The 14,419-nt window shown below is 40.1% G+C and overlaps 1 long non-coding RNA gene across 1 annotated transcript in view; it reads left to right on the forward strand.

The window, feature by feature from the left end:
- The window catches only part of LOC138855440 (uncharacterized), a 584,292-nt gene extending 570,411 nt beyond the window's left edge, over positions 1–13,881 (forward strand). Inside the window, exons 2-3 of the long non-coding RNA XR_011394669.1 lie at positions 3,944–4,052; positions 13,697–13,881. This is a non-coding gene — a long non-coding RNA (uncharacterized lncRNA). The remainder of the gene's footprint in view (positions 1–3,943; positions 4,053–13,696) is intronic.
- Positions 13,882–14,419: the final 538 nt, after the last annotated feature.

Below are 14,419 nucleotides of genomic sequence, written 5' to 3' on the forward strand. Positions count from 1 at the left end.
AGCTGTACTAGTGATACAAACAGTTTTAGGCCTAACAATAATAGTAGTAATATCAGTAGTATATACAATATAATAATAGTAGTTTAGTAATAGAAATAGCAGTATTATTATAAGTAGCAGAGGTAGTAAAAGTATTATCAGTTGCATTAGTAAACTCTAAGATATAGTTAATAATAGTAGAGAAAACACAAGTGTCCGGGACCCAAGAATTACCAATATACCCCTGGTTGCCTTCAAAAGGAAACCGGAAAATAGTCAGTACCCGTTCAGCCAGGCCGGGCTGTGGTTCGTGCATAGAATTGCATGCGGCCAGCAGTAATAGCCTGGTTGATCAGGTCCTGATCCACTAGGAGGCCTGATCAAGAACAGAGCCCAGAGGGCGCTGACCCTCGAAGAGACCTCCAGGTAGGGTAGTAAGAAAGAAGAATACCGTGGCTATAACAATACACAAATAACCGTGTTTCCAATTGGGCCACCACTCATGGGTTTAAATTTTCTAGTACTAAAACTCACCAAATTACTTTTACTAGACGTTCAGTCGTCTCTGATCATCCCTTGTACCTATAAGGTATACAGGCCTAGCTGACATCAATGACATATTACTATATACAAAGCCCTTGCTAAGCATTAAGGGCAAGTTATGTCGGTTTTGTCTCTGCATCCGACTCATACTAGTCGACTAACACCCAGGAACCCATTTTAAATTGATGGGAGAACAGGGACGGCAGGTGTCTTATGGAAATACGTCCTTAATATTTTCCAGCCATACCGGAGGAGATTCGATCTCAGTACCTCAGAGTGTGAGCTGAGTGGATATGTTTATTTAATGTAGATTTCTCATATTTAATACATATGTTCAGATTCTTTTGTGGTATATAATGTGTCTTGGGATAAATTTTATATTTTTCAGAGCAACCTCACAATCAATTTTAGTATATAATAGGACCATATAATTTATTAATGACAGCTGAGGGCCTATTGACGGGAAATAAATCAACATGGAATCACTACAGACGTATAGAAAACGTCCAACCATCTCGACACTCTAATAACACAGAGTAAAAACATATCACAGAGTTTATATACTCACCTAATATGCTATCCACGATGATTTCTCTCGTCTTCCACCGCCTCCTTTATGTAATAATTGTCTTCATATTTTCGTCCCCTCAGGGAAGGTTCCTTGATGTTGGTGAGGGGCTCTTGATTTAGGGAATTGGATCTGTGCTCCAGTTCCTCGAATTAAGCTTGAATGCCTTCCACATCCCCCCCCCCAGGCGCTGTATAATCCTACGGGTTTAGCGCTTCCCCTTGATTATAATAATAATAAATTCACATTTTCGTATTCCTCACAAAATTGAAATGTATACCTGATGCTTTATTTCTGATAAATAATCAGAAACGATTCTTCTCACTGATTTCACATTATTTTCTGATAAAACATTGAATATTTAAATAATATTACGTCCAGTTATGGGGTTAAGAAGGTCACCATTTTCATCCCAACTCACCAAAGGATTTCTTTGCAACAATACCAACATTGATTTCACATATTCTATATTTCTCGCACTCACTCATATGTGCATCAGATTTGTCAAATCTGGGGTTTTCTGAGGTTTCACCGAAGCGAATGCAGGTGGGATTACTTCCCTGATGGGAGTCTGCTTAATCTGACGCTTAATCTTGCGCTTCAAGCATCCACCTCCCCCTTCTAAACTCGCATAACCTCTTTCAAGTTTATGGAAGAGTCAGTTTTTTTTACAGCTACATATAAATTGTTTATACCAGAGAATGATCCCACAGCGTGAACATCTTTATAAAACTTTTCAGTTAAATTTGTTCGCTCCATTGATACACAATTTCGTAGGAATCCTGACGTAACACGTTGGTTCGTAACTAATGCTTCTGAGGTATTTAATGCCAGGTCTATGAATAAATAACCAAAGGATGATCGATTTATGGCAGATTTATTCATATTAACAAATTCTTTATTTTTACCGATAATTTGTACCCCCAGAATCTTTATTTGCCCGAGGTCTCTCATTTTAAATAAAGCAAAATGCGTGGCGTTTAAAGCCAAGGTGCGACTATATCGTCCTCCGTGAAATATATTTTGAGTAATCAGAATAATGCTTATATTATGATGTCTACCTTTAGCAAAACATTCGAAAATAATTTCACTGCTACCAGCTTTTAAAAATAGATCATCAGCAATAATTAATGTATTTTCATCAGGTGATGCAATGATATTCTGTGGGTCGATAATATTTTTACTTAATATTAATTTACAGGATAACTCTGAATCTTGTTCTAAGAGATGAGATGTCACCCCACGTATTATAATGTTGTGAAATGTCTCATGGTATAACTTTACTAATTTTGATGTGAAATAAGATTTGCCACTATTCGAATAACCGGCAATGATAATCCTTGCCGGATAACGAAATTTATCAACATTAGCATATGTGTATGCTGTCAAGTTCATTGTATTGTCGAGTGTGTGTGTGTTTACTATAGAGAGGTGACTTGTATACTGCAAGTGTTAATGGGTTTTCAAGATATGTGTCAGCTAAGTTAACGAGGGAGGGGGCACAGAGCAACCTCCTGTCGCCGACCGAGTGGTCTGCGACCTCACCAATTTTAGTTCCTTTACGATAACAAGAGGGCACCAGTTGACACAGTTTTGTGTTATGACGACCGTCTGTCTGACTTATGTTGAACGAGGTGTGCAGTAAGGAGATTTGATCAAATACGCAAAGAGTGCATTGGGTGTGAGATTTTTATCAGAAATCTACCTTGGGTGTGAGTGTCATTTCATGGCGTCCGTCTACCTACCCTGTGTCCTCACCAAATTTAGTTCCTTTAAGATAACAAGAGGACACAGGTGGTCTGGGCAGTAAGGAGATTTTTATCGAAAATCTAGCTTGGGTGTGAGCGTCATTTCATGGCGTCCGTCTGTTTAACCTGTGTTGACTCAGGTGTTCAGTAAGGAGATTTTTGTCGGGAGGAGTGTACAAAGTCATGACTCAATAGTTTGGAGGTGGTGAGACATATAAGGTCAAGGTGTCTGACAGAGCGAAGATTGTGATTCCATTCGTCAAGTGTGGAAGACCTCTTCTCATCTAGAATGGTGAACCCACCCACATTATGAAGAAAGGTAAGGTGAACTTACAATTTTTACTCTGTTGCCCAAAATCTTAATTCGTGATATGTAAAATTGTACCTTAACAGATATTTAGTTCATTCAACTTAACGAAAGGAAATAATGAAGAGGTTCATACTAGATAATCGGGTTGTTGGAGTATACGAGTGAAATTCTTACCGGATGAGTGAATTTTTTACCGGATAAGTGCGTTAATGATTAAAATTCTTAACAGAGGATAAAAGGATGCACAGGAGTTACATGGAGGCATTAATGAAGAGGAAACTATCGATAATAAGATCATCAGAAATCAAGAGAGGAGATGTGAAACGCGATGAAAGATTGACAGAACTACAAAAAAGAGTGGGACTGCATAGATGCATTAGGGAAGAAGACTATAGAAACAGTTATTCATCTTTTTGTTGTATTAAAATTGTGACTCGAGCCTTATAGGCGTTGTGGGCCGAGAATCTTTCGTTCTATTAACGAAAACTTAATTCTTATGTAAAATTGTTGGTGGTTCTTGCCAGATAACTTTTTTGTTCTATTAATCGATATATTGCTGAATACTCAAACGAGGAAATATTCTTATGTAAAATTGAGACCAATACCTTATATTTTTGTCGTATTAACGAAATCTTAATTCGTAACAATGTGACTAGAGAATCTTTTGTTGTATTAACGAAATTTTAATTCGTAACAATGTGACTAGAGAATCTTTTGTTGTATTAACGAAATTTTAATTCGTAATATGCAAAAATATTTCTTTGGTTATGAACTGGATATACTTTTTCCCTGCAGGAAATACACCAGGTACTTCTGGAGCCGCGAATGAATCAGAGAGAGTGGATACCTCACTTACTGGTGAGCACAGCAGGAGGTGCGACCGTGAATGAACCATAGAGAGCAGGTACTTCTGCTAGCACCTCGCATTATGCACCAGTGAATGTAGGTACTTCTGTCACCGTTAATGAAGATGAGAGGGCAGGTACTTATGCTAGCACCACACAGCGTGGAGGTGCACCCGTGAATGTGGACGATGAGTAACCAGGAATTATCACATACATCCAGAATTTTAGAAGTAGGCGCACAGGAAATATAGTGTCCCTTCAACTTATAAGAGAGATTTATGAATGTATTTGCATGCCTTATAGGGATTATTTTAAAGGGCAGATGCGAGATATATATGATAGATGACCTCTGGCATTGTCACTCAGAATCCACCCGATTATAGTTATAAGGACATTACGCCAGAATATATCGGGTGATAATCAGATTGGACAATTTGCGATAAATTTAGCGCTTGAGTTAGTAAGTGAAAAGGAAATCCCCGAAGTATTTGACCGATGGATGGGAACGATATTAGAAAGATATGAGACAGAATTAAATGATCAGGAAGGTTCTAGTTGGATCATAGATCAAATCGAGTTTCAATATCGAATATGTCAAGGTAGAATTCAGAGTACAAGTAGGATCATGTGTGGAATATCCCAAGAAACTGCAGGATGGGTATGGGGTGGGGGGTCCAATACATCTTTAATGCAAATATTAAAGAAGGGTTATGTGTATTTCGGGCATTTGCCGCCTATCAATTTCACAAAAATGGCTATGAAATGAAGCGATTTACCCAGAGCAGTTAATACTAAGAGAGGATATCCTAATCATGCAAAATCTTCTAAAGATGACTTTCCCATTACATGTGATAAGTTAGGAATATTAGAAGAGGAAAATAAGGTAATGTTATTCGTTTATCAATTAAAGCAGGATAAAAATGGGACATGTCAGCGGATGGGTCTATGAAAGATGAGGTGAATCATAGAATTGATGAGGGGAAAAGGGTGAGTGGTGCACTTAGGAGTTTGTGGAGACAAAGAACTTTGTCCTTGGAAGCAAAGAGGGGAATGTATGAGAATATAGTTTTACCAACGCTCTTATATGGGTGTGAAGCATGGGTGATGAATGTTGCAGCGAGGAGAAGGCTGGAGGCAGTGGAGATGTCATGTCTGAGGGCAATGTGTGGTGTGAATATAATGCAGAGAATTCGTAGTTTGGAAGTCAGGAGGAGGTGCGGGATTGCCAAAACTGTTGTCCAGAGGGCTGAGGAAGGGTTGTTGAGGTGGTTCAGACATGTAGAGAGAATGGAACAAATCAGAATGACTTCGAGAGTGTATAAATCTGTAGTGGAGGGAAGGCGGGGTAAGGGTTGGAGGTATGGGTAAAGGAGGTTTTGTGTGCGATGGGCTTGGACTTCCAGCAAGCATGCGTGAGCGTATTTGATAGGAGTGAATGGAGACAAATGGTTTTTAAACTTGACGTGCTGTTGATGTGTGAGCAAAGTAACATTTATGAAGGGATTCAGGGAAACCGGCAGACCGAACTTGAGTCCTGGAGATGGGAAGTACAGTGCCTGCACTCTGAAGGAGGGGTGTTAATGTTGCAGTTTTATTAACTGTAGTGGAAAGCACCCTTCTGGCAAGACAGTGATGGATGAATGATGATAAAAGTTTTTCTTTTTCGGGCCACCCTGCCTTGGTTGAAATCGGCCAATATGTTAATAATAAAACAAAGATGGCTCATTTGTATCCCTGTGTCGTTAGGGGAATAAGAATTATAAGGATACTATGAGTGCGTTAATGATGAATGAATCCCATTTGGTTTTAATAAAAAAAATTTGATTGGTATGTTAGAACGATAATCAAGGATCATGAAATAAAAAAATAGTTGCTTGATGAAGTTAAATACACAGGAAGAGTTAGATATACACGAAGAAGGATGTAAAATCAAAGTCTCGTATTCCACCCGGAAGGAACAACTGAACACGTTAGAAATTTTATACATACACATTCCAACGAATACATCGGTGTATTCGATTTCAAATGTGCGTTAGATACCACTCTCCCGGCAGGTAAAATTGTGTCACACCATAAAGCCATTGTTCATTGTTATATTTGATTTCGCAGGTGAAATAGTGTGTATGAAGAGTTAATGATTTTATTTTGAATGTTAGTGGTGAATGTAGTAAGATAAAGTTTAGAAGAGAGTATCATGTAATCCATATAACACAGGAGGATAAGACGAGATATGATTCACAGATCACTTGTGAACTATGTGGTAACACCTTCAAAAATACCAAAGATAAACATAGACATCATGATTACACCTTAAAATTCAATAATTATTTGCAGTGTAAAGATAAGAGTGAGAAATTATTACTTTTTTGTCATAACATATCGTATGATTTAGGAATAATTTTAAAGGAATTGCAGGTTGATAAATATGAAATTGAACTTCATTCGAAACAAGGTCTCAAATTTTTGAAAGTAGACATAGGTAAGGTTAGGTTTCAAGATTCTCGGTCTTTTTTGAATGGAGATCTTTCCACTTTAGCAGATCAACATATCAACAGACTATTCTGAAAGATGTGCCTCAGGATGTGTTACCTTTATTATGTAAAGGAAAACAAGTCTTATGATTACGTTGATAGTTTAAAGAAACTCAATGAAACAAAATTACCGAGTAAAGAACATTTTTTTTTTAATTCTTTGAGAAATATCGCTATTAGCCAGGAGGATTATGACCGTGATGCTTTGAAAATATTTGACTTCGGAAAATGTAAGAGTTTAGGAGATTACTTAATGTTTTATCTCAAGACAGATGTTGGATTATCAGCGGATGTCTTCCTGGAGTGGCGTAAAACACTCAAAGATATTTATAAGCTCGATGTTAGTAATTACATAAGTTTGCCTTCTTTCTGTCTGGAAAATCTCCCAAGTCCTGCCCCAAACATCTTATTGCTAGGAGATTTCAACTTGAGACACTTAAAATGGAGGAATATGGCAAACAATATTTTAGCAGAGATCACTGCAGGAGGTAGCTCAGATGAGGATACACACACACACGAACTATTAAATTCATGCACCAAATTCACCTTAAACCAGCAAATAGTAAGGCTTACTAGACTAGAAATTACGCTGGACTTCATCTTCACTAACGACGATCTGATACGTAATATAACCGTATCAATGGCAATATACTCAGATCACAACATAACAGAGGGACAAACATGTATGCACAGGGCTCCTGACCAGCAAAATGTGATCAGTCATGAAAGTATCTTCACAAAATTCATTTTCAATAAACGAAACATACAATGGGATCAAGCCAACCACGTCCTAAATGAAACACGCTGGGAAGATATCCTAAACAACACAGATCCGAACATTTGCCTAGAAAAATGAACTCTGTGGTTCTTGAGATCTGTTCGAGACGCATTCCATTATGAAAAAGTTAGAGAAGATTTAAACTAGAAAGAGAGAGACATTCCCTATGCAGACGAAGGCGAAGAGTCACAGAGCTGCTGAGAGGGGCAAATATATCTGAAATACGAAGGGAGACACAGGTCAATGAAATTCCAAATATCGAAATTAAGCTGAAGGAATCTTACAGGAGACAAGAATCACAGGAAAAACTAAAAGTTATAAAGGAAATTGAAAAAAAATTGGTCTTCTCAAAAATCTCGGATATTATCCTAACTCCACAAGACTTTTAAAATGCAATAAATAACATGCCCATGCACTCTGCCCCAGGGCCAGACTCTTGGAACTTAGAGCTTATCAAGAATTGCAAGAAGCCCCTGTCGCATACCTTCATCATTCTATGTAGAGGGAGCATGGACACAGGGATCATCCGACACACACTAAAAACAACAGGCATAGACCACTCTACACAGGTGGCAGTAAAGCAATTGCGAGAAACTACAGACCTATAGCACTAATTTCTCAAATAAAAATCGCCAACCACCTCCCCATCAATTACACAACCCAGGGCAACAGGGGTTTAGAGCAGGTCGCTCCTGCCTGTCCCAGCTCCTGGACCACTTTGACAAGGTCCTAGATGCTGTAGAGGATAAAATACAGACGTAGTATACACAGACTTTGCAAAAGCTGTCGACAAATGTGACCATGGTGTAATAGCGCACAAAATGCGTGATAAAGGAATATCAGGAAAAGTTGGTAGATGGCTCTGTAAGTTCATGACAAATAGACCGCAAAGAGTAATAGTAAACAGAGTAAAGTCTGAGGCAGCTACAGTGAAAAGCTCTGTTCCACAAGGGACAGTACACGCTCCCATTTTATTCTTCATCCTCATTTCTGATATAGACAGAGATGTAAGAAATAGCTCCGTCTTTTCCTTTGCGGATGATACCCGGATTGCCATGACAGTGACCTCCATCGAAGACAACGCAAGACTCCAAGAGGACATCAACCAAATCTTCAAATGGGCGACTCAAAACAATTTGAAGCTCAACGAGGAGAAATTTCAACTACTCATATATGGAAAACTTGAGGAAATTAAAAATGCATCAGGTTATACGACAAATTCTAACCATACAATAAAACGAAAACGTAATATGAAGGATCTGGTAGTGATAATGTCAGAAGATCTCGCCTTCAAAGGCCACAACAATGTATCTACCGCATCTGCTAGGAATATGATAGGATAGATAATGAGAACCTTCAAAACTAGAGACGCAAAGGCCATGATGATTCTCTTCAAATAGTTTGTTCTCTCTAGGATGGAATACTGCTGTACACTAACTGCCCCCTTCAAGGCTGGAGACATTGCAGACCTGGAGAGTGTAAAAAGATCTTTCACGGCACACATATGTACAATAAGGCACCTAAATTACTGGGAACGGTTGAACGTCCTTAATTTGTATTCCCTGGAACGCAGGCGAGATATATGATAATATACACTTGGAAGGTCCTGGAGCCATTGGTACCAAACTTTCACACGAAAATCACTCCCTTTGAAAGCAAAAGACTCGGCAGGAGATGCAACATTCCCCCAATGAAAAGCAGGGTCCCCACGAGCACATTGAGAGACAATACATTAAGTGTCCAGGGCCCAAGACTGTTCAACTGCCTCCCAGCATATATAAGGGGGATTACCAATAGACCCCTGGCTGTCTTCAAGAAGCTACTGGACAGGCACCTAAAGTCAGTACCTGACCAACCGGGCTGTGGTTCGTACGTCAGTTTGTGTGCTGCCAGAAGTAATAGCCTGGTTAATCAGACCCTGATCCATCATGAGGCCTGGTCTGAGACCAAGCCCCGGGGGCGTTGACCCCCGAAACCAAATCCAGGTAAACTCCAAGTAAACTTAGCTATATTGGGAAGGATTTGTTAAGCAGTCTTGTTTCAAAATATTCTCATTGGTTGTTTTGCATATTGTGATATCACGTGTTTAACGTGATTTATTACAAGCACACACACAGATACACCGGGCACATCTCCTGAGGCGCACATCAGTCAAATACCTGCTGCCGCATACGGGCGCTTAGCAAACCTAAGACCAGCCTTCCGACATCTCAATAAGGAATCGTTCAGGACTCTGTACACTGTGTACGTTAGGCCCATATTGGAGTATGCGGCACCAGTTTGGAATCAACACCTAGTCAAGCATGTAAGGAAGCTAGAGAAAGTGCAAAGGTTTGCAATAAGACTAGTCTCGGAGCTAAGGGGCATGTCCTACGAGGAGAAGTTAAAGGAAATCCACCTAACAACGCTGGAGGACAGGGGAGATAGGGGGTATATGATAACGACATAGAAAATATTAAGAGGAATCGACAAGGAGGGCAGAGACAAGATGTTCCACACATGGAAAGCAACAAGGAGTCACAGTGGGAACTTGAAGACTCAAATGAATCACAGGGATGTTAGGAAATATTTCTTCAGTCACAGAGTTTTCAGGAAGTGGAAAAGACTAGAAAGTGATGTGGTGGAGGCAGGATCCATACATAGCTTTAAGAAGAGATATAATAGCGCTCATGGAGCAGGGAGAGAGAGGGACTAGTAGCAGCCAGTTAAGAATCGGGGCCAGGAGCTGTAAATCGACCCCTGCAACCACAACTAGGTGAGTACAACTAGGCGAGTACAGACTATCACTAGGTCCAATTCATCACACTAAAAATGGGTTGGACAGGAGCTATTGTGATGGACTGGACAAATATTACTTAGGCCACTGTGAATCTAAATGTTCTACAAGTTTATGTCTCTCGCTGTAATCAAAGATTTTCTCGTGACAGAAGCCAAAGTCTGCTATCTTTCAGGCATTATGATTTTCTACATAAAACTAGTGAACATTTAAATCGTTGATAGAGGGAGAAAGGTAGAGAGAGGGAAAGACAGAGTGCAAAAGAGAGCATAAGAAAGAAATAAAAAAAAATGGGAAAGAGAGCTTAAATATTAAATAACTTAATTTTATGAGATGATAATGTCAGTCATGAGGGATTAAAGATCAAACATTACCATTAAATGTAATTCAAACTAAGTAGCTTTATGAAAGTTAAGACACATATAGCTTTAAGAATGTGGTTAGACAGGTGCTAAAGCTTCTTAAATGATTGACTACTGTATGGGAGGTTGGCACGATAGACAAATTTTCACTTTGAATTTATGTTAAGGCCAATATCCTGGATAAAAATCTGTTTAAAATGTCAATTCATCATTGACACTGGTCGGTCAGTTGTAATATCAGGTTTTCGTCTAAGTCGAAAACCTGTCCCTCATAAGGAGACATTATCTGTTGTTAATAGCTGTGAAAAGTTAACTACCAGTTGACCATTGAATGTGAACAACATGTGGAGATATAAGGTGAACTTCAGATGACAGTACAAAGTAAAAAAATATTTAATGTGAATTATACTAATTGTAATGTAAACTACAGTTGAGAGTGTTAGGTGATATACAGGTAAAAAGTATAAATTATAAATGAAGCTTTTACGTGACCTACACAGTGATGTGAAGTACTAGTTACTGTATGTGACGTGGTACACGTACTGTTGTATGGTGTGTTACAGGTACTGTTGTATGGTGTGTTACAGGTACTGTTGTATGGTGTGTTACAGGTACTGTTGAATGGTGTGTTACAGGTACTGTTGTATGGTGTGTTACAGGTACTGTTGTATGGTGTGTTACAGGTACTGTTGTATGGTGTGTTACAGGTACTGTTGTATGGTGTGTTACAGGTACTCTTGTATGGTGTGTTACAGGTACTGTTGTATGGTGTGTTACAGGTACTGTTGTATGGTGTGTTACAGGTACTGTTGTATGGTGTGTTACAGGTACTGTTGTATGGTGTGTTACAGGTACTGTTGTATGGTGTGTTACAGGTACTGTTGCATGGTGTATTACACGTACTGTTGTATGTGTTACTGGTACTGTTGTATGGTGTGTTACATGTACTGTTGCATGGTGTATTACACATACTGTTGTATGATGTGTTACTGGTACTGTTGTATGGTGTGTTACACGTACTGTTGTATGATGTGTTACTGGTACAGTTGTATGGTGTTACAGGTACTGTTGTATGGTGTGTTACAGGTACTGTTGTATGGTGTGTTACAGGTACTGTTGTATGGTGTGTTACAGGTACTGTTGTATGGTGTTACAGGTAATGTTGTATGGTGTGTTGCAGATAGTGAAGTATGGTGTGTTACAGGCACTGTTGTATGGTGTGTTACAGGTATTGTTGTATGGTGTGTTACAGGTACTGTTGCATGGTGTGTTACAGGTATTGATGTATGGTGTGTTATCGGTATTGATGTATGGTGTGTTACAGGTACTGATGTATGGTGTGCTTCAGGTACTGATGTATGGTGTGTTACAGGTACTGATGTATGGTGTGCTACAGGTACTGTTGTATAGTGTTACAGGTACTGTTGTATGGTGTGTTACAAGTAGTGATGTATGGTGTGTTACAGGTACTGATGTATGGTGTGCTACAGGTACTGATGTATGGTGTGTTACAGGTACTGATGTATGGTGTGTTACAGGTACTGTTGTATAGTGTTACAGGTACTGTTCTATGGTGTGTTACAAGTAGTGATGTATGGTGTGTTACAGGCACTGTTGTATGGCGTGTTACAGGTACTGATGTATGGTGTGTTACAGGTACTGATGTATGGTGTGCTACAGGTACTGATGTATGGTGTGCTACTGGTACTCATGTATGGTGTGCTACAGGTACTGTTGTATGGTGTGTTACAGGCACTGTTGTATGGTGTGTTACAGGTATTGATGTATGGTGTGTTACAGGTACTGATGTATGGTGTGTTACAGGCACTGATGTATGGTGTTACAGGTACTGATGTATGGTGTGCTACAGGTACTGATGTATGGTGTGTTACAGGTACTCATGTATGGTGTGTTACATGTACTGCTTTATGGTGTGCCACAGGTACTGATGTATGGTGTGTTACAGGTACTGATGTATGGTGTGCTACAGGTACTGATGTATGGTGTGCTACAGGCACTGACGTATGCTGTGCTACAGGTACTGATGTATGGTGTGTTACAGGTAATGATATATGGTGTGTTACAGGTACTGATGTATGGTGTGGTACAGGTACTGATGTATGGTGTGCTACAGGTACTGTTGTATGGTGCACTACAGGCACTGATGTATGGTGTGTTACAGGTCCTGGTGTATGGTGTTCTACAGGTACTGATGTATGGTGTGCTTCAGGTACGGGGGGATGGTTTGTTATAGGTACTGATGTACGGTGTGCTACAGGTACTGATGTATGGTGTGTTACAGGTGCTGATGTATGGTGTGCTACAGGTACTGATGTATGGTGTGCCACAGGTACTGATTTATGGTGTGCTACAGGTACTGATGTATGGTGTGTTACAGGTACTGATGTATGGTGTGCTACAGGTACTGATGTATGGTGTGCCACATGTACTGATGTATGGTGTGTTACAGGTACTGATGTATGGTGTGCTACAGGTACTGATGTATGGTGTGTTACAGGTACTGATGTATGGTGTGTTACAGGTACTGATGTATGGTGTGTTACAGGTACTGATGTATGGTGTGCTACAGGTACTGATGTATGGTGTGCCACATGTACTGATGTATGGTGTGTTACAGGTACTGATGTATGGTGTGCTACAGGTACTGATGTATGGTGTGTTACAGGTACTGATGTATGGTGTGTTACAGGTACTGATGTATGGTGTGTTACAGGTACTGATGTATGGTGTATTGCAGGTACTGATGTATGGTGTGTTACAGGTAATGATGTATGGTGTGTTACAGGTACTGATGTATGATGTACTACAGGTACTGTTGTATGGTGTGTTACACGTCCTGATGTATGGTGTTCTACAGGTACTGATGTATGGTGTGCTTCAGGTACGGAGGGATGGTTTATAGTACTGATGTATGGTGTGCTATAGGTACTGATGTATGGTGTGTTACAGGTGCTGATATATGATGTGCTACAGGTACTGATGTATGGTGTGCCACAGGTACTGATGTGTGGTGTGCTGCAGGTACTGATGTATGGTGTGTTACAGGTACTGATGTATGGTGTATTACAGGTACTGATGTATGGTGTGTTACAGGTACTGATGTATGGTGTTACAGGTACTGATGTATGGTGTGCTACAGGTACTGTAGTATGGTGTGCTACAGGTACTGATGTATGGTGTGCCGCAGGTACTGATGTATGGTGCGCTACAGGTACTGATGTATGGTGTGTTACAGGTACTGATGTATGGTGTGCCACAGGTACTGATGTAAGCAGAACTAAACAAGAGTTTCCTCTCTCTCAACAAAGTAAACTATGTTACATGAAAGTTAGAAAAAAAGGAACACCTCTGCTTGGGAGTTCGATCTAGAGAACATCTGGACCCGGAGAGGCGCCCTCACAGTGCTGTCATATCTCTTCCATGGACAATACGATTATAACAGTAAAATAAACATTCAAATGAAATTGGGTTGATGACTGAACATCATTGTGATAACCGATATTAACAGAAGAAATAATTAGGGAAAGATAGTGAAGGACAGGTTTAATATGACAGCTTGATGAAGAAAATGAGAGGACAGAGTGAGAGTGTGGACACGGTGAAGAAGTGAGAGTAGGGTGAAGGATAGAGAGTAGGGTGAGGGAGTGAGGGCATGGTGAAGGAGTGAGAGCAGGGTGAAGGAGTGAGAGCAGGATGAAGGAGTGAGAGTAGGGTGAAGGATATAGAGTAGGGTGAGGGAGTGAGAGCAGGGTGAAGGAGTGAGAGCAGGGTGAAGGAGTGAGAGCAGGATGAAGGAGTGAGAGTAGGGTGAAGGATATAGAGTAGGGTGAGGGAGTGAGAGCAGGGTGAAGGAGTGAGAGCAGGGTGAAGGAGTGAGAGTAGGGTGAAGGATATAGAGTAGGGTGAGGGAGTGAGAGCAGGGTGAAGGAGTGAGAGCAGGGTGAAGGAGTGAGAGTAG

This window comes from Cherax quadricarinatus, chromosome 5 (assembly GCF_038502225.1).
Source record: "Cherax quadricarinatus isolate ZL_2023a chromosome 5, ASM3850222v1, whole genome shotgun sequence".
NCBI lineage: Eukaryota > Metazoa > Arthropoda > Malacostraca > Decapoda > Parastacidae > Cherax > Cherax quadricarinatus.